General features: G+C 40.5%; 1 protein-coding gene across 4 annotated transcripts in view; it reads right to left on the reverse strand.

The window, feature by feature from the left end:
- Nucleotides 1–26,793, reverse strand: part of IGSF11 (immunoglobulin superfamily member 11) — a 120,015-nt gene that overhangs the window by 35,422 nt on the left and 57,800 nt on the right. The window contains exon 1 of one of the 4 annotated variants that reach the window (XM_070508919.1): nt 13,190–13,209. The exons of the other annotated variants lie outside the window; for them this stretch is intronic. The gene's annotated coding sequence lies outside the window, so the exon portion shown is untranslated. Of the gene's footprint in view, nt 1–13,189; nt 13,210–26,793 lie in introns of those variants that run through there. 4 annotated transcript variants of the gene reach the window in all.

A 26,793-nucleotide genomic window follows, 5' to 3' on the forward strand; every position in this document is an offset into this window, starting at 1 on the left:
TTGTACTTCAATTTAAAAAATGTGGAAATAGGGAGTTAATGGTTATCTATCCTGTTAGAAGCTCTTAGAAATCCAAGAAGGCAGACAGAAGCAAGATGGTGTCATAATTATGTACTGACACAATGTGTCCAAATACCTTCCCCGATCTTCAAGGCCCCCCTTCATCCGGCCTCTGCCTGTCTTTCTAGCCAGTCTTACAGCACTTTCTCCCACAGCGGGCTTCTCCAGGTCCAGGAATACACTGGGCTCTCCTGGATTTGTATGGTCTCTTTGCTTAGGTTGAAATACTCTCCTCTGGCACGCACGCGCACACACACACACCACACACACACACACTCCCCATCCTTCTAATTCCCACCTATCCTTCAGATCTTAAAATTTCCCTGATCCAGAACAGGTTACAATTCTCCCTTAAATGCTTCCCACAGCACCCTGTAATTCCTTGAAACTGTGCTAAGCCTCTAAATTCTCTTAGCATAGGTCTTTCTCACCAGATTCTAAGTAGCAACTACATGCCCAGGTCCCAGCACACACTGACCATAATACAGTGAATGTCCAATGTGTACTTGATAAGATTCATCCAGAACTATGCGCCAAGTACTCTTGTCGGCACTTTATACAGGCTTAGTAACAAACATGACTGGGAGGTGATAACGGCTATTAATCATATTTTACACATGAGGACACTGGGGCCCAGAGATGTTAAAAAAACTTCCCAGACAGAACAGGAATCCAAATCAATGTCTGGTCTGACTCTAGGGGCTTCCCAAGCCTCCTCCATACGGCCTCCCAGAATAGAGAAAAGAGCACAGACTCAGAATGCAGGTGCGGCTCCTTCCTAGCTGTGTGACCTTGGGCACGTTACCAAAACTCTTGGAGCCTTAGTATTTTTGCCTTTTTAATAAAAGGGATAAAAATATCTACCACATGAGAAGTGTATGTTAAAGGGCCTGAGATAAAGGAGGTTCTTAATAAATCATAACTGAATCTGATCTCAGGAAAAAAACCCAAAGCAGTAATAAGCAGAAAGAAAGTGGTACGTGTGTATTCACCTCCATTCATGTAACTGTCCCAGAGATGAAACTTCTCAAGAAAGTTATGGTCATACACTTATTTTGACACATACCCATAGCTCTGATTTCTTAATGATTAAGAGCTAGGTGAAGTTACGCTTCAGCATATGTTTCAGCAAAGAGAAAACTTTTTTTCGTCTATGAGTTTGTACATATTCACACCCTCCACTCCCTGAGTAAAAGGCCAAAAGACTAAGTACTTTCCCATGACAAAGCAGGAGAGAAATTCCAAAATAAAATGCGAAGTAAAAATATAAAAGAAACATTAGGAAACAAATAACCAGCAGGAAATAAGAGGATAAATGTAAATGAAACCAAAGAGAGTGCAGGAAGAATCAACAAGAAAAGAATGGGGACGATAATGGGGATAGAGGACCCTGTATTGTTGACAGCGTCTGATCCACCGATTAATGTTATTTCTAAGCAGATTAACCAAATCCCAACTGTTCTACATCAGGTCCTTTCTCTAAGCTTTTCCTCCCTCCTATCAGCAAATAAAGAATAAATAAAAATTTTAAACAGACAAATAGAAGAAAAAAAATCCCATCCACTGAAAACAGAAATGTCTCGAGTTGATTCACCCGAATGTGCCTATCCTGAAGTGATAAAGCTGAAAAGCAAAATAAAAAGAGGAGAATTTCTCTGTATAATTTTTCAAACAGAGCATCAAGCCATCCTCCCTTCAGCAACAGGTGGTGAGCATCACGTGAGTGGGAGGGCGTAAAGAGATGGGGTGGGGGACTCTTATTTCTGTCCCAGATGCAGGAAGAACTTTAACCTTCTGACGCTTTTCCTTATCATAACCTTCTCCATAGCAACCAAAGAACTGCAGTGGCAAGAAATAGATGAGAAGATAAAAAATACACATATTATGCTATATACACACACGCACTGATATATAAATCCTGCAAAACTGCTGAACTCAGTAATGGTTTTATAAAAAATCTCATATTCCTCTGAAATCTCGTATGGCTGTGGAAGACTAACCACTAAAAGCCAGAATTAAGCTGGTATAGTATACTTGTTATTTTTCTGCAGCATTTATATTTGTAACATATTTATAGCACTTTATAACAGATTTAATCTCTAAGATGAGCCTATTTTACTAAAAAGAAAAAAAACCTTTTGAGGTGTAACAGATATCCCAACGTTTGGTCCAGAAGAACAGGCTTTTTTACTTCCCCTCCTATTCCTAAATAACTAAGACTGTTAAAGCAGTTGCAGTATAAGACTGTGATTTTGTGTCCGTTGCACATTATACTGCTGGTGAAAAGTTTAAAACTCGGAAGGGTCACCCCCCTGACTCCCAATAAGGAATTCTATGCCAGGTAAAAGCAGGAAAGGACTACACTAGTCACTTGTTGGGAACCACGTGCCCGTTTGCAGCCACTGGTCCCCTATTTTGGCTTAATTTTGATGTTCAGCTGCAGGATTAACAAATGCACAGAAAACATTCAATTTCAGCACGAAGAGGTCCTGCAACCAGGCAAGAACGGGGAAGCATGATTTCATCAGAAAAAGCACAACGCCCCCACAGCCCCACTATGTAGAAAGAAAAAACTCTTAGGGTTGAGATGGCCAAGACAACAATAGACGAATGAGTATTCCCCTTCAAGACCTCCTCTTTCGATCTCAGTGCTTCCGTTCCTAACCTCCGGGTGCCCAGGGACCAGCTCCGAAGGTGCTAACTCCCTGTGAGGGCCTCCACTAGCATCCAGAAGGCCTCCCTGCTGGGGGACTGAGATGCTCACCTAGGTTCTCTCATTTATTACTGGCTCAGCGCTTATAGCTATCCGGTAATTTGAATGTCACAAGAAGATAAACTTTTGTGGCTCCCTTTATTAAACACAGGCAATGAAGGACACGGATACAACGGGTTAAGTGGAGGAAGCACGTGGAGAAAATATGTTGATGACAGGTATGTTACTAATAGTTTAATAAGAAAGAACGGACCTAATTCTTTTCGGGAATGGGAGGGGAACTGAGGCCAGAGCTCTGGTGTGTGTGTGGTGGGCGGGGGCGAGGGGGCAGGAGAGGAGGAGGAGGCAGGGGCTGGGGAGCACTGAGGAGTCACCCTCGGTGCTTCCACCCCAGCCCAGAGGCTCACATGGGCCCAGGCCGATGGAATTTTACACTGATTAATTCGGGCAGCCAACCAATGCTGGGCACAGGTAAGGGTGCAAACAGCAGAGACACAGCTTCGACCCCCACGGAACCCACAGCCTAGTGGAGATTCAGCTGTGAATCCATCAGATGCATGCTGATAAATGTTATGCAGAAGATGTGCACGTTTATTTCTCTTTTCTCAGGATGAGGTACTTTCGATGGTGTGGTTTGCTTATAATTTCTCTAATAAATATGGCTACCTCTGGAACCACTGGCCTGTTAACCAACTGCTGAGTTCTCAGGTGAAAGGACAATATAACACGGAACCAAGGCTAGCGAGTGGTCTGTGACTGACACACAAGGGCCCAGGGGGTGAAGTGCAGGGGGCAACTCCTCCCTGGAGTCCCGAGGCTCTGTGCTCTGAGGTGTGGAGTCTGTGGGCTCCCACTCTGCTGATCCAGCCCTTCCAGAGCTGCCTCAGGTCCAGAGAAAATTTCAGTTGAATTCTGATCAAACTGATCTTCAGAGGAAGCCCAGACAGGCTGGTGGTGGGATGTTTTCTCTGGCATGAGAAAAAAAATGATCGTGAACTGAAGACACCAAGCAGGACAGATAGAACTTTCTGCACAGATGCCACTTCTCTGCAAAAATTTAACTGCTCCCTGCGAGAGGCTGGCTGGTGGTGTGAAAGTGAAACCTACCCAGCTCCACCGTAGTCACAGTGGGAAAAGCCGCGTACAATAACATCTGTGCTTCCACCAACGTTTGAGTTAAAGACATCGAAAACTGTAAAGTGCTATCAGATCTAAGGTACCACAACTACTTATACAATATTAACAACACGTTCTTTCCACACGATTTTTGAAGGTCTTCTCTACTTCTCTCCCCTCCCCAAACACCCTCCACCCTGTTGGAGACTAGAAGCAGTAGCAGCCCTAGACTCCGGCTACTTTTCCTTGCATAGCGCACACCATCTTATGTCCTGAACCCAAGAAGGCCACTCCCTCCCGCGCCCTAGGAGCTAGAGAGATAGTCTTATAACATTCCAATTTAATCTTTCAGACAATTCCATGGCTCTTCAAAGTTGTCTGTGGTTTTCGGAGTCAGCCAGACAAAAAGCAACCACGAGGTACAAAATGGCTTAATTAACAATCAGAGGAGCCTCCAACAAACGTACAATATGAGTACGATCTCAGAATTTGGAGATACAATCAATTACCCAGGTTGGATACCAACAAAAGAACAGTATTAATAAAGTTTTGTGACGAAAGTTGCTGTTGAGCTGAAGATTACGAGAACAGTAAGACTACCACATTATCTACAGTTTTCAAAGGGTTAAGCATTTTTTTTATGACACGAAAGGAGAAATGAGAGGTCACAGGTCCGTCCTTCTCAACCCAGTTTCCTAAAGAGGATGTGAGATATCCTCAGAGTAACAATCTGCTTCCCTCAACCCACTTCTCCCCTAGAAGCCAGACTCCAGTGGGGACCATCACTTCATCTTCTACAGAAGTGATCTATAAAGAGGAAAATGACATTGAGGCCAGAGGTCTAAACAATCCACAAATGGAGTAATCTACTCCTCAATTGTGAGGCATCTCCTATAGCCTTTATGATCACTCTAACACTACATCTCAAGATGTGTGTGCATGTGTTGGTGTGTGTGTGTATGCATAAAACACTAAGAATAAACAGAAATACCTGGGGAATGAGAGTTGAATCAGATAAGCAGCTCAATTTAAAATCCACTGATGGGGCTGGCCCAGTGGCATAGTGGTTAAGTTTGCACGCTCTGCCTCGGCGGCCCAGGATTCATGGGTTTGGATTCCGGGTGCGGATCTACACACCACTGGTAAAGCCATGCTGTGGCAGCATCCCACAGGCAAAATGGAGGAAGATTGGCACAGATGTTAACTTAGGGCCAATCTTCCTCATCAAAAAAAAATAATAATAAAATAAAATTCATTAGTTGTTCTACTTAATCATTCCCATCTTTCAATCATTTCCTATTTTTTAATTAGGAGCTGACAGGAGTAGCCTTCTTTAGATGCTCAGACACTGGTATCTAGTGGCAAGCGCTGTTAGACTGTATCTGTGCTGGCTCTGTAACTGAGATGGGAGTATGGTCTGAAAAAAACACAACTAACTCGGGCAATATACATGAGTTTTGACAAAAACAAAAGCGATACCCTCCAATGGTCAGGTGGTACATGGAGTGAGTTAGCTTTTAAACAAACAGGGGTCTAGAATTGTTTCGTTTCTCAGTTTAACAGACTAGAGCTTAAAGAAAAACAGCATTTAAACTATACAGAGTCTTTCAATCTTACTTTATTTGTAAGTTTTCATTTTCCAGTTGCATTTAGCTTAGGTACCTTGCAATCAGCGTTTCCACCTCCAGTGAGTTTCCTATTCCTAAGCGTATCAGTTACCCAACTGTGTTCAGAAATCAAGTCAGCACCCAGACGGCATCTCCATTGTTGCTCTCCTGCTCCACTTTCAGTAAACGTCTCTTTGCAAGTATTTATTTTGGATGGTTTTATGTTCCACCCTTCAGATTCCCTATAGAGCTTACAGATTCTTTCAGTTTTCGTGTTAAAATAAAGGTTTATGGTAAATCTTAGACATCAGATGTCATTTTAGTGTTTGGGTTTTTTTATTATTATTTGAAGCTTTTCAGAATGTTGAAAGTGACCTTATATATCATCTAATCCAATCCCTCTGTTTCATAAATGAAAAAAACTTACCCCCTTAACTGGGAAGTCATTGTCTGAAATCACAGTTAGTGTCAGTCCTTAATTCCGAACTGACTATGATTTCCACTGTATTGGATTTGTTGCACCAAGGACAGAAACTCAAATATCCACGAACAAATCTCAAGTATTTATGAATAGGAAGTCTGAAATTTCTGCTTCTTTCTATCTTTGTCACTGTTACTTATTCCATTACTCACTTGGACATTTACCGAGTAGTGGATGATGGAGAGAAAGAAAACGACTCTGAAATTCATCCATTCAAATAATTTCTAGAACTTAATTGTTTTAAAGTTTTTGGATGAAAACAGGTTGAAATTATTGAGGAAAAACTGCAATTGGTGTTTTAAATAATTTCAATCATCTATGTTTCATGTCTCCTCACCTTCTAATATATTAGGCCATAATCACCATGAAAACTCAATAAATGTTCTCTAAATTGGAAAATTAAACATTGGTGTTTCTGCATGAGCTCAAACTAAATAGAAATAGAGTTTGTTTCAAAATAGAGTTTTGAAAACTTACTCTGTCATAGGAAAATACTTAAAAGATATTTGACTACAACTATTGCCAGGATATCCTACTTATGATAATCTGATTGCACTGCAGTAAAAAAAAACTCAAATATATTTTTAAAAAGTTAGTGAAATGTTGTGAGAATTTAATTAGATAAAAATGTAAAGCATAAAATATACAAGTCACGTACCATAGCTTGTATACATACACTATCCAACTGAAGCTGGTAACATTAAGTATAAGTTCTGCAGAAAACCTACAAGTAACTCAACCGCTATTTAATAATTAGAAATAAAAGTATGATCATAGTTATAGTTCTAGATTACATAAAAGAAGCAAAGAATAATGTACTGTTAAGGCAAAGCATATCAATGAATAAGGCTGATGATATTATTGAAATGGTTAGGATAAGAAAGTTCCCACTAAATACTAATAAAAAGTATATTTTAATTTCTACTACAGCCACAAAAAAACTAAATGGTACCATACTATCCCTCCAATTGTGTATAAATAAGTAAAAAACTGAGCAAAATATATGAAGCAATTGTTTACAGAAGCTGGAAAAGAAGCATACAGGACGGTAATGAGGTGGTCCCCATGATCATCCCAGCCTTCTGCCTTGAGCAAGTTCCAGACTTAGTGTAGACAGGTGGAAGCAAAGCAGAGCACAGCACATGCACTAAGCTGAGAAGCAGAGGTTCAACCTTGGGGCTACTGAGGTGCATGGACTCTATGGAGTAGCTTACCAGAGTAGGAGCTGTAAAAAGAAAGAGCTCCAGATATCTATACAGACTTCCCCTTAAGTCCTTGGCTGAAGACTTAGCTGCATATGCAAAAGGCATGATTCTATGCAGCTCAACAGAGAAGACTATTGGGAAGCTGAACAGAGATACTGCAAGTTGAGACATTGCAGAGGGTCACGGGCTCGGGGCCTACAAGAGCCTCTAATTCCAGGAGATCTCAGTATCTAGTGGCAAAGCATGGAGCCAAGAGGGCAGTTCAGCGCACAAAACTTGTGCTGATTACGGGTGGGTGGTCCAGAGATTCAAGGAGGTTTGCTAAAGCCTCCGTAGTAAATGAGTCTTGGGGCGGGAAGAGGGGCACTAATGGGAGTGCCATTGTATTGCAATTTGGACAGATTCTAGAGCCTTTTGCTGTGGGGAGTCCCATTCAAGATGGGCTGGTTTGCAAATAATGGCATAAACTGGCTTAAGGAAAATTCATTAATGACAAATATGTTGTCTCCAAAACCCAAAGAGATCTGAAAGATGTTGAGCCTATTTTAACATTTGTGGGTGCTGAACAGGCCATCAGCTATTTCTTGACAGTGTCAGGGATGGAGTGGGTCTCAGCTTACCAAACAATTTTCAGGAATTTAACAAAAGTAGTAGGGCCCTCCACTATGTGTGGGACAAGGGCTCATGTCCTTTGCAAATATTAGTATCCTGAATGAGTGTGTTAAAGGACTCTCCCTGGAGGAGACTGTCATCAGTGTGATGTCATATTTGTGCTTCTGGAGAAAGCCGGATGTGGTTAAGATCTTACCTGCCAAGACTGTATAGAATAATAGGGCTATTAAGGTGCCACAAGGACAGCTAGGTAGAGGTGTACTGTGTCCCTTCAAAGATGAAGGCAAACTGCAGCTGAGAGGCTGCTGAAATAGGCTCTGAGCAGAACATATTAGCCAAATCTATGATTGCAAAGTACTATCCAGTAGCTGATTAGATGGAATCAGTAATTTCAATAATTCTGGGAATGGCGGCCTTAATGGGTAGGATCATGGCATAAAGGTTATGGTAATCCACTGTGAGGCACCATTCATTCTTTCTAAGTTCAGGAACAGGTCAAATTGTGCTGTTAAATGGAGAAATAGAAGGAATAATCACCTTTTCTCTGATGACTCTCATTGAGACAGGAATGGAAGTAGAGATTTGCTCAGGGAAAACAGATAATTCCCCAAGACACATATAATAAGAAACCATAGTGCATACACTGGATCCCTCTGTGTTCTATGCTTTCTCTGTTAAGGAGTAACACATGGACCCTATTATTAATGGCAATAGCCATATAATTCCATCTACTAACGTAAATAGCTCTATGGGATCTGATCTGTTGTATCACCCCACCACCAGCTCATGCTTCCTCCAGTGAAGTTTTAACATCCTGAAAATTCTTCAAATCACCATTAAACAATTAAAAGTGTGCTATTTCCCATTATATGATGAAGCATTATTCCAGCAATAGCAAGAATTGATTGCCACCACGAGACACAGCATTGTTAGGACACAGTAAAAGAACTTCTAAGGCAATATACATTTTATAGAGAATATGTAAAGGTTAAAGTTTCTCACTGACGTACTTTTCTTAATGGGGAAAAAATACACACATGCTAACACATATATACCCCAACTCAATTTTTCCTTCATGCCTAGAAAGGCACTAATAATGTATCCCATGAAATTCAAGGGGGAAACCACCCTTTCTATTCCCCTATAGAATTTTCTCAAACTGGAGATTCTCCTAGCGCCAGAAGCCTACAGTCACCAAACAAAAAGCTGTTAAAAAAAAAAAAAACTTCAAAAACAAACTTAGAAGCTGCTGCTAGGGAGTGGATTACCAGCTGTGGTGTACAATCACACAGGAAACAACTCCCAACCCATGCTGTGTACTGGTGTCTACTGCCTCAGGCCTGGCCATTTCACCGAGGGATACTTCAGTTGGTAGAGAGTAATGAGTGAGTATTTTTATAAACCACGACATCAAGTCTATCTGATAGAATTTTCTGTAACGATGGAAATGTCCTATATCTGCACTATCCAATATGGTAGCCACTAGCCACACGTGGCTGTTGAGCACCTGAACTGTAGCTGGTGTGACTGAGGAATTGAATTTTAGTTTTAATTAAATTTAAATATCCACATGTGGCTAATAGCTAGCATACTGGATAGCACAGTTTTAGCTTCTTAGTCTTTTTATACAGCTAAACTATTTATCATGTATGTATCCCCCATACCAGGGATTGCAAACTGGTGATCCATGGACAAAACTTGGCTGACAAATGAGTTTGGTTTGGTGATCATGGCAATTTTGCTTTTAGTGTAAATTAAATACTTCTAGACAGGGTACTCCCCCAGTTGGCCACTACATCTGACATTTCTTGAGTCTAAGTTCTTCACACATATTAGCCCAATCTTTACAACCTTTATGTTAGATAGGCACTATTATTATATGCTATTATCCCTATTTCACAAATAAGAAAAGTGTGACAGAGAGGGATTAATTTGTCAACTGACTGCTAATAAATGACGAAGCCAAATTTTGAATACAAGAAGTTTGATTCCAGAGTCCATCCATGTTCTTAACCACCATGATTTCCACTCCTCGCAGGCTAGCTTATTTCTTCTAATCACTGCTCGTTTCACAAGCAACATATTCCAAACATAATTTTTCAAAGCAATTACTAGTCCCCACTTCACCCTGTTTTAAGGAGTAAAAGTAACTTCTATTCTGAAATAACAGCCAATTGCTAGCAGAGGCTTCAGTGGAAAGTGCCTTGTTTGCAGGCTAAAGTAACGGACCAGCTGATTTTGCTACTGACTTGAGCGGGGGTCACATAACCAGCATCCCTTTCTTTACCTCCAAGAAACCACATCACCCTCCGAATTTCCTCATCTTTCCTACTTTCTCTGGGCTACTGAGCCTTTGACACATTTCCGATTTGGTTAGGAAGACATTAGCAAAATGAGCGAGCTTTACAGCAGCTGCACAGCCCTCCTGCTAAAATCAAAGGGGCTAAAATCCAAAAGTAGAAATTCAGAAGAAAAAAGAAATTCTAAACTTAACACTGCTTATTCTAGGATCACTTGTAAATCACCTCTTTCCTTGTATTTCTCAGAGTCACAGACATTACCGAAGAGCTCTCTATAATATTCACAGGAGATGGGACTTTTAAAAAATTCAAAGTCTCATTGAAGGAAGAGTTAAAGTTCACAATTAAACTTGCCAATGATGGATGCCATTGTTGTTCTTTTATAAAGAAAGAAGAGAAATAAATCAAAGTTAACAAATGGGGCAGTGAACCAGAATCCACAAACCACCACAATTACCATCACTGTGACCATCATTCATGCTTTAGAGAGAAAAGCAAGGGGGAACACAGGCATATTCTGTGACTAAGTTTGTAGTTTAATTTTTCCCTTTCCTTACTTTATCCCAATGTACTCAGAGATGACTTATTTGAGGACTCTGCCCAGGAGTCTTGCAGTCATGCATTTCATTAGTCTCCAACTTTCCCTAGTCAGTAGAAAAAAACAAGGATGATGCTATAAGTAGCAAGATAAAGAAAATTATTACAAAGGGATACATGCATATTCACTATGGGAACATCAAGAAATATAAACACTGGATAGTTACAATTCATTCCAGTGCTTCTGCCACTGGAATGAATTCAAAAATGAAGGATTAGATTCAACAGCAGTGAGTAAAAAGCTGAGATAATGACAAGGTCAGCCAGTGACCTGAAGGATTAATAAGTATATTTTATAGGAGATGTTCTTCAACACTTTATCATCATCAAAGGCATTATAACAATAATAAAACAAAACAGAAGTACAGATGGACTGAGAACAGACATTTATTCAGGGCGAGTTTTGTCCTTAGCATTGAGTTAAGCATTGTGAGGAACACAAAAGCAGCAAATGAGATCCCCTACATTCATAGGAGTCATCATCCCATTTCATACTTGCCAAGTGCTAACTCCCCTCCTTCCTCCCAGCAGTAATTTTACTTCTGCTACAGAGGCACCTGCAAAATATGTGTGGGGAAGAGAAGGCCATTTTACCAAAAAATAAAGTTGGACAGGCAGATTCCACTCAAGACCGCACTTTGGAGGTACATTCAGATTAGGCAAAAAGTAAGGACAAGCTACCTGCCCTCCAACAGGTATGGGAGATTTTTCTTTCATTAAACAGGGAGTCAATTTTGATGTTCCTATCATGAAGGGAACAGGTCTCTGCATAGAGAAGATCCAAGCCCCCCAGTAAGATTCCTGATTCGAAATATATATGCTGCTGGACGCCAGCAAAGGAAGAGACTGACATGGCTTGACTCAAAAGGGAAAGACTGCAAACCATCTGAGTCTTGACAGGGAGAAGAATAATTAAACAGCAAGGAGGTAGGTCCACACTCCAGACAGAGGAAACAGCAACGAATTCCTCAGAGCAACACGTCAACAGTTACTCCTGATGGAACAATAGGTAAGGAATAACATCCCAGGATAATGTGACCCTGCCCAAGAAGCGACCAGCAAAGCCATTCTTAGCTGGTTGGCCCTGTTGAATTCACAGAAGAGTAACTGCTATGAGTATTGAGAGGCCTCCCCTCAAAGAGAACAGACAGACAAGAGGCGTCGCAAATTTTTAGGACAAGTTATGTATAGTCTGAGGAAGTCTTGATTAGATAGACGCAACAGCTGTGTGTGTTTATGTATGTGTGCATGTGTGTGCACCTGCACAAGTGCAAGTGGGTGTTTTAATTGTTGCTGTTGTTAAGAAATGACAAATGTGCAGAATGCAAAGGTTATATCCACGTAATACAGCTTGGCCTCAGTCAAGGCTCCCAAAAGATCATGGACATTAAAACTATTATCTAGTATATTGGAAACGTTCCTATTATCTGGCCCAGTAACACCATTTCAAGGAATGTATCCCAAGGAAACAATCAAAGATGCAAGACTGACAAAGAAATATGTATATTACAGGCTTACTTAAATGGTGAAATTTTTAAAAAGCCTAGATTTACAGTAATAGAGAAATTGTTCATCAACAAACTATTGTACAGACATTTTTTTAACGTTTTTTAAAATCAATATGAAACAGGAAAAATGATCATGGTATAAAATAGGTGACAAAAAGCAGGATATAAAATTCTATAAAAAGTACTGTATCAAATATGTAGACGTGCAGTGTGTACTATAAGGCTGTGCAACAACGTATATTTACCCAAGAAAAAACTTAGCTTTTGCTGTTTGATTAATTTCTTATTCTTTAATAGCATTTGTTTCTCCTACTATAAAGTATACAGTTTATTTCAGACAACTGAGGGGGAAAAAAAGAGAAAAAACCACCTGAATGTCACTACTCAGAGATCAATACTGTTGGTGTACATATTTCTGATCTTTTTCTCACGCATTTATTATACGACTCCTATTATCACACAGTGAGGCTATAGATCTATTTTTGGCAGGGGTTACTTTTTGTGGTAAAATATTATAAATTTATTTTTGCAACTTTCAGCTGTGCAAAGAAAATGCAGCCGTTCCTTTGTACAGCTGACTTAGGCATCTGTAGGAGCCCCATTCTAGTGGAAAGTGGGACGACAGGCTCGCTAATCAGCAATACTTCAATCTTTTCCAGTTTAAACAATCCTTCAGCTTAAATATTTATCTACTCAAAATCTGACTTGCCAAAACTGCTGGTTTCAACGGTCCCCTTCGGAGGACTCAGTGTCTTTAGCACTGTTTCAGAGTTCTACGCCACCCCTTCCCTCAGCCTGGAAGGCTAAAGGAGACAACATACAAGGGGGCTCATAAGATCCTTCTGGCAGGGGGCGTAGAGGGCCTTGGTCCAGGTGATGCCCCTGGACATCACGCTGCTGTCAGCTACAGGATGGCGCTCTTCCTTGGACTGGTTCCTGCTGAAACGTGGCTGGTCCTGGGCTTTTGTGGAAAGACTTGCTGGCACTCACTCTGGGGCCTGGGGGCCCAGACAGCGGGCTCCGGTCACGACGCTCTGCACAGAGACCTCTTGACTCGAACTCCAGGCTTCCGCAGGACCCAGGCTCTTTCACACTCCCACACCATATTCATTTCTCAAGACTCACAGCTCTGTGCACCAGAAAAAGGGTGAATTTTACTGTATATAAGTTATACCTCAAAAAAAAAACCTACTTTTTTAAAGCAGCAAAGGGAAATTTGCCAAAAATGTTCACATTAGCAAAAAGAAAAATCTCAAAATTAATGAATTAACCATACAATGAAGGTCAGGAAAACAATAACAAAATAAATTCCAAAGAACACAGAGAAACGGAGTTTTAGAAAATGATTCTAAGGCTTCTGGCTTGAGGTAAATGTGTGAATGGTGGGATCCGGTGACATTCTGACGCCCAGGAGCCAGTCTGAGGACGCTGAGGGGCACTGTTTGCAGCCAATTTCAAAGTATTAATAAAGCTGACTAAAAGTCAGTTTGCTTCTTATTGTCACCAGGAACCAGCAATTCTAAACAATGTCACTGATAAGTTACTCCCTGAAAAAATGTGTTGTTCTAAGTTCTAAACAATTGCCACGGTTCCTGTTAATACAACTGTTAAATAACTGTTAATTACATTACTGTTGGTAATATAATATACATGTAAACTTTGAATTAGCACATTTTTATTACTTATCCTTTAATAAACACTGTATTCCACGTGGACGTTACTTCACAGAAATCGCTACTTTTATGGGATTTCCACGTATGTGATGATATGGCCTGGCCTCTGATACATGTCTGTCTGAAAGAACTGGAGCTCACTTCGGGCACAATTCCTGTCTCCAATCCACATACACCTCCAACTACGTAAGCCTGTGCTTGCAGAGCAGGGAGTAGATTCTAAGTAACAATGGTTAGCACAGTGACTGCAACAGAAGAAACACAACTTGAGTTATTTCCATTCTGTCCTTCTACCTGCAAATCATTCTCTGAACCTTGCAGAGTTCACTCTTGTGTTTCTTCACATTTACCTCTCTTGTTTCAACTATTATATCAATATAATCAGATTACTATAATTTACAAGTTTTCCTTTTTGTATACTAATGTTTATTTTGTTACTGGCACGATTATGTGTATGAGTACACAAATTTCAACACGGAAAACTTTCTGTCCATTATTATTCTTTCATTTCACGATTATTATTGAAAATAATTTTGTCATATAGAAAAGGAGGGTGTTAAAAAATAATCTATTGAGCAGGACCTAGCAGTCCAGGGGTTAAGTTCAGTGCACTCCACTTCGGCAACCCAGGTTCGGTTCCCAGGCCTGGACCTACCACTTCTTGTCCGTCAGTGGCCATGCTGTGGTGTCATCCCATGTACAAAACAGAGGAAGACTGGCACAGATGTTAGCTCAGGGTGAATCTTCCTCAGGAAAAAAAAAAAAATCTATTCTGGTTATCAAGTACTCTGGGTAGGCCATAGATGGGATCATTTACTAAAATAGGAAATACAGCTGGAGGAAGTATTCAGGGGAAAATTATTTGGAGTTCAATTTTAGACACTGAGTTTAAAGGTTCTGGGGGACAAACAGATGAAAATGCCCAGTAGGTAGCTAGAAATACAAGCAAAGAGCAAGATTCAGAACTCACAGACAAACCGACAGGCCACTGAAGTCATGAAACTGAAAAAAAAATCATTCAAGAAAAAGATAAAAATAAAAGCCAGCCCTTCATGGCACCCCCACTCCGGGGTGGGCTGAGGAAGGAGAAGTATGGAAAGGAAACAAGAATGTACGACTGGAGGACTGAGCCAAGTACCTGGAGGAAAAGGAGTCATCACAGGCCTAAAAAGCTATAAAATCAGTTTGTATGTTTAAGTCAACTTATCATGAAACCTGCAAGCCAACCCCACTGGATTTGGCCATCAGGGGGTCTTTGGTGGTCTTTACAAAAGAAGTTCCCAAAGGGGAGTAGATCTGGCCATTTTGCTGAGACATAGGACTGCAGAATTAGAAGCCCGCACTCCCAACCCTGGGGGAGCCAGAGAGGGATGCCCTGGGCTTCGGTGACCTACAGAAGGGGTCCCTGAACCACACGCATCAGGACTGTCTGAGGAATTGATTAAAATGCTCATTCCAGGACCCTACTTCAGATACTCGAGTCAGAATCACAGGCGGCAGAAACTCAAGACTAGGTGTCTTTAATAAGCTCCCCAGGTAACTCCTATGCATGCTAAAATCTGAGGATCACCAGACTACATGCTCTTCGCCGTCCATCCGACCTGACATGGGATAGTTCAATTGTTTGTCTCTCTGGAAACAGTGCTAAAGCAATGATCACTAAAATCCACCCAGAAGATAGAAAGTACTTGATAAACGTACAATAATCAGAAGTACTCAGGGCAGAAATAATACTTTTGCTTTTCATTTACATCAATCCATTTCAATTATGTGGTGCCACCATTCTGATGAGGGTTGAGAAGTGCTACAGCCGTGGGGGAGAGTTGCGTTCATGGGTAGCTAGGAGACCATGCAGATGGAGGTTGTGGGCCAGGGGAACTATGCAAAACCAGAATGAAAAAGGAAAAGTTCTGTTTGGTGGTCCCAGGGTGCTAAACAGAAGTCATGCAACCTAAGAGCACCAGATTACTAAATCGGATGCGCTCAAAAGATATTCTGCGTTATTATCTTTCTTTTGGTTTTGGGGGAAAAAAACAATATTTCTATTTATTTATATATAGAAATAGAGAGTCAATGTTTTTATCTATGTATAGAGACAGAGAATCAATGTTTTTCTCCTTAGGGAAACTGCAATTTTAATTAATATTCCCTAATTGGTATTGATTTTAATTGACCGATGACAGTCTTGTGATGGGCCTCTTGGCCAAGCTTCCTGGGTCAGGAGCACAATGAGCTCCATTATGCACAGAACCCTTTTGTTTTCAGTGGTCTCCAACTAGGCAATGCTGTTCAGGCTCAGAATATTGGAGCCAGAAAGATCCTGGAGATCCATCTAGTTCAGCCTTGTGCACATTGTTTTATAAAATCATTCCAGCACCTCCCCATCCCTCGCCCCACAAAGGCTAAAGGATCTGTTCATTTCGCTTGAGTCCTTGTTATTTCCTCTTACAGTATTCCATGCATTAGATGAGCTTGGGAAAGATGTCTTAGAGCGTCATGACATTCCGGGTCTGCAAATTTGCTTTGCAGACTTTTCAGTAAAATAGCAAGTAAGTGGAAAAGAAGTCAGAAAGTTGACGAGTTTTGTCCACGATTGTGTTTTAACCACAGCGTCTCATAGGATAGTTAACATACACGTGGATAATGAGTGCAATTCAGAGGATGAGCTGACAAATGGGCAGAACTACAGAGGAGAGGAAGGGGTCAGGGTAGAAGACTTCCCAACCTGTCACAGGCTGAGAAGAGGGTTGAAAACATCAGCTTAAGGTAAGTACACACAGGACAGCAAATACACTTGCAGGGGAAGGGAGGAGGTACGAATGGAAAGAAGGGAGGTCATTTTATACTTCTAATTATTAGGTTGTTTTTTCAGACTTTGAGCATATGGGCTCATTAATAGGTAATCTAACCTATTTTAACTCCAAATAAGAACTCTTCTAAGCCATCTCATGCAAATAAAAATTTTATCCCATTTATGAGGGCTTATTGAAGAGAAGATTATACAAACTCATTCTCCTGTTTGAAACCCTTGTAGGACAGGTCTCCTTACAGTCCACTCAGATCTCTCATACTAGCGTGTGAAGCCTGCATCTGTTTTGTGTCCCAAATCCCATAGCTCACAGCTAGCTTCAGAAAATGGTAACAATAGTTTACACGGTTCAGGTTGGCAGTAAACTGTCCCTTGACTTTTTTCCCTTACCAACAAACCCAATTTGTCATAAACTTTATTATTTTTTTTTTACAATTTCCATGTACACTATGCACAAGGAACTCTTCCTCTTTTCAGAGAGGTTACGTGCCTTGCCCAGAGCTGGCAACAATTCAAGGGCTAGGCCACAACCAGATCTTAGATTCAAATCCTGAATGTTTTTCCTGGTCACAGAATCATTTGAAAATCTGATGAAACTCATGGACCAATCCTCTTCCCAGAAAAGTACACACATAAATATATTTTGGCGTACACTTTTAGAGAATGTCAATACCCCAAGTTAGGAGCCTCCAACATAGAGGAATCAGTGTATCTTCTTGGGGGCCATACTCAGAACCCAACAGGCGTCACAAGGACCCCAAAGAGAGCTACTGGGCTCCATTCCTCAGCTACATTTGTGGGCTGAAAGGGGTGTAAGGAAGTAAAAAGAGGGAAAGGAAAGAGAAAAGAAAAGGAAAATCAACTATTTGATAAGCATCTGTGTCATAAATTACTAAATCAAAGAGCTCTTCTCTTTCCTAATTTCCATTTTATTGCTTCTTTTTTGGCTCAAAAATGAGTCGAGGTCAGTGATCATAGTAATCTTACACAAGATGTGCTTTTAAAAAAAAAACAACAAAACACTTTCCTATAGAAGTGATCATAATTCTTTAGGAAAAATAGTTTGAAGTTATCAGAGATCATACATAAATGTGGCAGTGTTGTTTTCTAAATGTAACATGTCCATGTGTGTTGCATGGAAAATCCAAATGTTTACTACATAATTTTTTAAAAGATAGAAAGGATATGTCAAAATTTTAACAAATGTGACCTCTGGGTGCTAAAGCATTGTGGCTAATTTTAATTTTCTGCTTTATACTTTCCCATATCTACTAAAATTCCTGCAAAAAATGTATATAATGTTTAGAATTAGGGAAGCATCTATTAAAATGTGTTTACTGCCTAGCCATGTGTCATTTCAGAGATGAAAGAAAGATGAAGGATGGCCAACTTGTTTTACACTCAGCAGCTGGGTGGCTGAGTTCTGGGGGTGGAACAGCTCATAGTGTTCAGAAAAGACCAGACAAGAATATTAAGAAAGGGTAAGAAAAAACCCACAGGAAGGAGAGTAAAATAGAAAAGGAAGAAGAACTGCGTGGACAGAACCGCAGTAGCAGACCAAAGAAACGAGTGTGATACAAACATAATCAGAACCCATTTCGGGGCACAAAAATAGTCTCTTTTTATACAAAATGCATAGAGTAACACAGAATCAATATCAGGTGCCTCCCCTCTTGGCCAATTTTACCTTGCCACCCACTCGCCAGTCCTCATGTTCAGAGCTCACCACGTTTCCATCAAATGATGTCTACGTGCTGACTCTGACTGCTGGTTCCCAGCATCGTTCCATGGGACCTGCAGGCTCTCCTCCAACCATCCTGAGTCTGGTGGACTCACTCCCACATCATCACCCTGGGTAGCAGCCAAATCAGGATGATTCTTTCACCCCTGATCACGTGAGGTCCAGCAGGGTGGTGACACAGTGAGCTTCCTGTCATGTGGTCCACTGAGTGCTGCAGGACCCTGTGTGTGACCACTGTTGCCACTGAATCAAAGCATGTTCAGAAATGGCAGTGCAGATGCTTTTCAAACAACAAACAGTAATGATAAGAGAGTCAGGTTCCACAGCTACTGGACTGTAAATTGCTGAAAGGCAGGGGCCAGAGATGTCCCGCCTACCATACCTCACCTTGCACGCATGTGTGCCCTACCATGCCTAACCTTGTACACATGTGTGCCCCAATACGATTTCATTCAATTCATTTGACAGTTAGGGTCCACTCACCCCTATGTTGGGCACTGCCACATGTATTATCCTCACCAATGACCCTAATGAAGTAAGTATTGTCATCTCCATTTTACAGATGAGGAAACAGCTCAGAAAGGCTAAGTACTCAGTTCAAAATCACATGGCTAATTTGTGGCAAAGCAGGGGTGTTAACAGGACCCTCACTCCACGTTGCTTTTCCCTACACCTCGCTCCTTTACAAGCTTGACTGAGTTATTCGGTTTTTTGTAATTATATTCTTCACAGGTTAAAAATCAGAAATTGTGTCGTCAGTCTACCAAAAGACCTCTAACCTTTCTGATTTCTTTCCAATTTCTTTACCAAGCATTTGACAACGTGCTTACTAGGGAGCAGAATTAAAAAGGCAACTTTCACCTCCATGTTGCGTATCCCAACGACATATATAAGGATTTCCAGGCTCAGGTGAGCACAAAGGCAGCACTGAGACAATGTATCAAAGATTATATACTTATCCAAATAAAAAGCAGCCAGTTTACATTAGTAAGGGCCAGATTTAGATTTAAATTTAAGATAGTCAAGTGAAAAACTTTTTGCCCCTTCCTTTTTTTGGTTTACCAGAAATTAAAATTTTAATTAGAAATCTTATTTTTAGGATTTCAACTACTTGACCCAGTTAGGTTAACAAGAAAGCTTTTTTTTTTTTATTGCAGTAACATTGGATTATAACATTATATAGCTTTTGGATATACACCATAATATATTCCGAATTCTGTGTAGATTACATCATGTTCACCACCCAGAAACTAGTTATAGTCCATCCCCTCACATGTGAGCCTAATCTCCCCTTTTGCCCTGCCCCCCACCACGGTAACCACCAATCCATTCTCCGTTGCTATGTGTTTGATGGTCGTTGTTTTTATCTTGTACTTATGAGTGAGATCATACAGTATTTGACTTTCTCCCTCTGATTTATTTCACTTAGCATAATACCCTCAAGGTCCATCCATGTTGTCACAAATGGCTGGATTTCCCTCGTTTCTTATGGCTGAGTAGTAGTCCATTGTGTATAAATACCACATCTTCTTTATCCGTTCATCCCTTGATGGGCACCTAGGTTGCTTCCAAGTCTTGGCTATTGTGTATAATGCTGCAATGAACATAATGGTGCAGGTATCTTTATGTCTTTGTGTTATCAAGTTCTTTGGATAAACACCCAGCAGTGGGATAGCTGGATCATATGATAGATCCATTCTTAATTTTCTGAGGAAACTCCATATTGCTTTCCATTGTGGCTGCAGCAGTTTGCACTCCCACCAGCAGTGTACAAGGGTTCCCATCTCTCCACATCCTCTCCAACATTTGTTGTTTCCTGTTTTGTTAATTATAGCCATTCTGACTGGAGTGAGGTGATACCTCATTGTAGTTTTGATTTGCATTTCCCTGATAGCTAATGATGTTGAGCATCTGTTCATATGCCTATTGGCCATCTGTATATCTTTGGAGAAATCTCTGTTCAGATCTTTTGCCCATTTTTTAATTTGGTTGTTAGTTTTTTTGTTGTTGAGCTGTTATGAGTTCTTTGTATATTTTGGATATTAACACCTTATCTTATATATGGTTTGCAAATATCTTCTCCCAATTGTTAAATTGTCTTTTCGTTTTGTTGATGGTTTCCTTTGCTGTGCAGAAGCTTTTTAGTTTGATGTTGTCCCATTTGTTCATTTTTTCTTTTGCTTCCCTTGCCCGGTCAGACATGGTACTTGAAAATATGCTGCTAAAACTGATGTCAAAGAGCATACTGCCTATGTTTTCTTCTAGAAGTTTCATGGTTTTGGGTCTTACATTCAAGTCTTTAATCCATTTTGAGTTGGTTTTTGTGCATGGTGTAAGGGAACGGTCTACTTTTATTCTTTTGCACGTGGCTGTCCAGTTTTCCCAACACCATTTATTGATGAGACTCTCCTTTCTCCATTGTATGCTCTTGGCTCCCTTGTCAAATATTAGCTGTCCATAAATGGTGGGTTTATTTCTGGGCTCTCGATTCTGTTCCATTGATCTGTGTGTCTGTTTTTGTGCCAGTACCATGTGTTTTGGTCACTATGGCTTTGTAGTATATTTTGAAATCAGGGAGTGTGATACCCCCAGCTTTGTTCTTTTTTCTCAGGAATCCTTCATCTATTCGGGGTCTTTTGTTGTTCCATATAAATTTTAGGATTCTTTGTTCTATTTCTGTGAAAAATGTTGGTGGAACTTTGATAGGGATTGCATTGAATCTATATATTGCTTTAGGAAGTATGGACATTTTAACGATGTTAATTCTTCCAATCCAAGAGCATGGAATACCTTTCTATTTCTTTGTGTCTTCTTCAATTTCTTTCAACAATGTTTTATAGTTTTTGGTGTACAGATCTTTCACCTCTTTGGTTAAGTTTATTCCTAGGTATTTTATTCTTTTTGTTGCAATTGTAAATGGGAATGTATTCTTAATTTCTCTCTCTGCTACTTCATTGTTAGTGTATAGAAACGCAACCAATTTTTGTACGTTGATTTTGTATCCCGCGACTTGACTGTATTCCTTTATTGTTTCTAAAAGTTTTTTAGTGGAATCTTTAAGGTTTTATAGATATAAAATCATGTCTGCAAAGAGTGACAGTTTCACTTCTTTTCCAATGTGGATCCCTTTTATTTCTTTTTCTTGCCTGATTGCTCTGGCTAGGACTTCCAATACTATGTTAAATAAGAGTGGTGACAGTGGGCACCCTTGTCTGGTTCCTGTTCTTAAAGGGATAGCTTTCAGTTTTTCTCCATTGAGAATGATATTTGCTATGGGTTTGTCATATATGGCCTTTATTAGGTTGAGGTATTTTCCTTCTATACCCATTTTATTTAGATTTTTTATCATAAATGGATGCTGTATCTTGTCAAATGCTTTCTCTGAATCTATTAAGATGATCGTGTGATTTTTATTCTTCATTTTGTTAATGTGGTGTATCATGTTGATAGATTTGTGGATGTTGAACCATCCCTGCATCTCTGGAATGAAACCCACTTGATCATGACGTATGATCTTTTCAACATATTGTTGAATTCGATTTGCTAGTATTTTGTTGAGGATTTTTGCATCGATGTTCATCAGTGATATTGGCCTGTAACTTTCTTTCTTTGTGTTGTCCTTGTCTGGTTTTGGTATCAGGATAATGTTGGCTTTGTAGAACGAGTTAGGAAGCTTCCCCTCCTCTTTGATTTTGGAAGAGTTTGAGAAGGATAGGTATTAAGTCTTCTTTGAATGTTTGGTAGAATTCACCAGGGAAGCCATCTGGTCCTGGGCTTTTACTTTTTGGGAGCTTTTTGATTGCTGTTTCGATCTCCTTACTGGTGATCAGTCCATTCAAATTTTCTACTTCTTCTCGGTTCAGTTTTGGAATGTTGTGTGTTTCTAAGAATTTATCCATTTCTTCTAGATTATCCAATTTGTTGGCGTATAGTTTTCATAGTATCCTCTTATTATCTTTTGTATTTCTGAGGTGTCTGTTGTAATCTCTCCTCTTTCATTTCTGATTTTATTTATTTGAGCCTTCTCTCTTTTTCTCTTGGTGAGTCTAGCTAAGGGTTTGTCAATTTTGTTTATCTTTTCAAAGAACCAGCTCTTGGTTTCATTAATTTTTTCTATTTTTTTTAGTCTCTATTTCGTTTATTTCTGCTCTGATCTTTATTATTTCCTTCCTTCTGCTGATTTTGGGCTTTGTTGTTCTTTTTCCAGTACCTTTAGATGTGCTTTTAGGTTGTCTATTTGGGATTTTTCTTCTTTGTTGAGGTAGGCCTGAATTGCTATAAGTTTCCCTTTTAGAACCAGTTTTGCTGTATCCCACAGATTTTGGCGTGTCGTATTCTCATTTTCATTTGTCTCCAGGAATTTTTTGATTTCTCCTTTCATTCTTCATTGACCCAATCGTTGTTTGGTAGCATTTTGTTTAATCTCCACATTTTTGTGGGTTTTCTGGGTTTTTTTCTTTCTGTAGTTGATTTCTAGTTTCATACCTTTGTGGTGAGAAAAGATGCATGGTATTATTTCGATCTTCTTAAATTTAGTGAGACCTGTTTTGTGGCCTAATATGTGATCAAGCCTGGAGAATGTTCCATGGGCATTTGAAAAGAATGTGTAGTCCGTGGTTTTTGGATGGAATGTTCTGTATGCATCTACTAAGTCCAGCTGGTCTAATGTGTCCTTTAAGGCCACTGTTTCCTTATTGATCTTCTGTTTGGATGATGTATCCATTGGTGTAAGTGGAGTGTTAAAGTCCCCTACTATTATTGTGTTACTGTCTATTTCTCCTTTTATGTCTGTTGAAAATTGTTTTACATATTTAGGTGCTCCTATGTTGGGTGGATAGATATTTACAAGTGTTATATTTTCTTGTTGGATTGTTCCCTTTATCATTACGTAGTGCCCATCTTTGTCTCTTGTTACAGTTTTTGTTTTAAAGCCTATTTTGTCTGATATAAGTATTGCTACCCCTGCTTTCTTTTCTTTGCCATTTGCATGGAATATCTTTTTCCATCCTTTCACTTTCAGTTTGTGAGTGTCTTTAGGTCTGAAGTGTGTCTCTTGTATGCAGCATATACATGGGTCTTATTTTTTTATCCAATTGGCCACCCTATGGCATTTGATTGGAGCATTTAGTCCATTGACATTTAAAGTAGCTATTGATAAATATGTATTTATTGCCATTTTGTTACTTTTTTTTTCCTGGGTGTTTTAGTAGTTCTTCTCTGTTCTGTCTTTTCCTCTTGCTCTCTTCCCTTGTGGTTTGATGGCTATCTTTAGTAATATGTTTGATTTCTTTTGTCTTACTTTTTTTCTTGCTTGTTATAGGTTTCTGATTTGTGATTACCATGAGGATCCTATTTAATATACTATGCATATAACAGTCTATATTGAGTTGATAGACTCTTTAGCTTGACCTCTTTCTAAAAGCTCTACTTTTTCACTCCCCTCCTCCTACATTATGTTTTTCAAATCATATATAGTCTCTTGTTTAGTGTGTGTCTATCCATTACCCTCTTATCACTGAAATATGTGATTGTAGTACATTTGTCTTTTCACCTTCATATTATCTTCACACGTAGTTGATCTGCTGCCTTTACTATATTTTTACATAATAAAATATTTTACATAATAAATTTAATTATTTTACATAATTAATATATTTTACATAATAAAATCAAGTGATTTTATTGCCTGTTTTTTTGTTGTTGTTGTTTTGTTTTGTTGATTTTCTTTTATGTCTATTTGTGGTCATTGCTTTCCCACTTAAATAAGTCCCTTCAGCATTTCCTGTAGAACTGGTTTCTTGGTGATAAACTCCTTTAATTTTTGCTTGTCTAGGAAGCTCTTTGCTTTATCTCTCCTTCTGTTCTGAATGACAACCTTGATGGATAGAGTATTCTTGGCTGTAGATTTTCTCCTTTTAGCACTTTAAATACGTCGTGCCATTCTCTTCTTGCCTGTAGGGTCTCGGCTGAGAAGTCTGCTGATAGCCTGATGGGGTTCCTTTTATATGTCACTTGTAGTCTTTCTCTTGCTGCTTTTAGGATTCTCTCTGTCTTTAATTTCAGACATTTTAATTCTAATATGTCTTGGTATGGGCCTCTTTGGGCTTATCTTGTTTGGAGCTCTCTGTGCTTCCTGAACTTGAATGTCTGTTTCCTTCCTCAGATTAGGAAAATTTTCATCTATTATTTCTACAAATAAATTTTCTGCCCCTTTGTCTCTCTCTTTTCCTTCTAGGACACCTATAATCCAAATGTTAGCATGCTTGGTATTGTCCCAGATTTCCCTTAGACTGTTCTCATTCTGTCTAATTCTTTTTTCTCTTTTCTGTTCTGCTTGGGTGATTTCCTCTAGTCTTTCGTCTAGCTCGCTGATCCATTCTTCTGCATCCTCTACTCTGCTATTGAGTCCCTCTAGTGAATTTCTCATTTCCAGTATTGTATTCTTCATTTTTGATTTTTTTAAAATCTTCCAGTTCTTTGCTGTTGTGCTCACTGTATTCATCCATTCTTCTCCCCATATCTGTGAGCACCCTCATGATATTTTGTTTGAACTCTTTGTCGAGTAGGTTGCTTGGTTCTATTTCATTTAGTCCTTTTTTGGGGTTTTGTACTGTTCCCTTGCTTGGAAAGCATTCCTTTGCCTCCTCATTATGCCTCTTTCTCTGTGCTTATTTCTATGTATTAGGTGAGTCGGCTATGTCTCCCAATCTTGGAGAAGTGGCCTAATGTATGAGATGCCTTATGAGGCCCAGCAGTGTGCTTCCCTCTCGTCACCAGTCCATAAGAACCAGGAGTGACCCCTCTGTGGGCTACTTGTGTCTTTCTGCTGTGGCAGGGTTGCTCTTACTTCAGGTATCCAGAGAGTCTAGTCTTTCCTTCCCTGGCCAGCTGTTTGTAAATCTGGTTTGGGGAGCCTCAGCACTGTTGGCTACAAAGTCTAACAGCACACTCCTATTACAGTTTTCCTCTTAATTGGGTTGGTACCCAGTGTAGCCGGTTGCTAGTCTCAGGGGCTTACAGTTGTGATAGGCCTCAGGCCTACAAGGCTGTTGTCAGACCTCTTAGGAGTGCAGGTGAGTGGGGCTGGCCCTAGACACAGGGCACTCAATTGTTTCAGGGTTTGGAAGGTGAGGCTGATCCTTTTTATGGCTATTTATGAAGCAGAGGTCTTCTGCCGCTGATAAGCCTCACCCCCAACAGGACCACATATACATCAACACAGTCCTGGTCTCTGCGCACTTCTCAACCCCCTGGAGCACACTCTGATGCCGCGCTGCAGGGGCCCCCACTTCTCCACCAATGCCCCTACAGTTCACCTGGTCCTCACACAGGCCCCACCCCACCCCACAGAGGCAGACCCCCTTGCCTGCCTGTAGAGGATCAAAGTACCCAGTCAATACAGGTTGAAAAGTAGCCTGAGGGCTTGCTATTAGGTGGGGCCAGTCCCTAGGGCAGCCTGCCTGCCCTGATTGAACTGGATTAAATTTGTGCTCCAGTGGGCGTGGCAGACCCCTGGGCTACCATGCCAAGGGATGAACCTCAATGGCGCCCACCAGGGTCCGTGTCAGCGCGCCTGGGCCAGCTCAGAACATTGGCCCCCACCAACGTCTCAGTCTCCAGAGAGGTCCCTCCTCTCACCAAGATGCCCCCAGAACCCACCAGGTGAGTCTTGTTTCACCAAAGGACTGTCAGCCTTCTCTCTGGTGATTTTAGGTTGCTGCAATGAGTGAGTTTGTGCATGGGCCTTTTAAGACCCGGGTCTTTTTGGCTTTCAGCCGATAGCTTTTCTGGGGGTATCCTCACTGCAGTAATAGCCAGCAAAACCAGACAGTAAGACGCCCGTCTCAGTTGTGCTGAGTCTGAAGGACGCTTACGGCAGTATCACCCCCGCTCTGGACCTCACTCCTCCAGGGAGGGCTGAGTACCTTAGGGTGGCTCCCGCCTGGCCAGCTGAGAAGCTCCGCTGCTCCCAAAGGTGGCTTTTTTCCTCTCCAGCAGGAATTTCTGCCTCTTCCGCCTTAGTCAGGACTGTCCTTTGTTGTGGGGGTTCTTTTTATCCAGTTTTCAGTTTTCTCTCCACGGTAATTTATCCAAAAATAGTTGTAACCTAATTGTGTTTGTGGGAGGAGATGAGTTCAGTCTGCTCACGCCACCATCTTGACAAGATCTCCCCCTTCCTATTCTTTACATCCAGTTGATCTTTTCATCAACAAACACACCACAGGTTAACCGAGCCAGCCCAGTCCTCCTCTGCCTGCGTCTGGTTTCCATTCCCAGGACGTCTCTGGCCCGCGCAGGGCTCTGCCTGCACAGGAGGTGGGAACACAGCACCTCACAGAGGAGACAACTGCTCCCACCACCTGCAATTCCA

Source organism: Equus asinus, chromosome 5, assembly GCF_041296235.1.
Source record: "Equus asinus isolate D_3611 breed Donkey chromosome 5, EquAss-T2T_v2, whole genome shotgun sequence".
In the NCBI taxonomy this organism is placed as follows: Eukaryota; Metazoa; Chordata; class Mammalia; order Perissodactyla; family Equidae; genus Equus; species Equus asinus.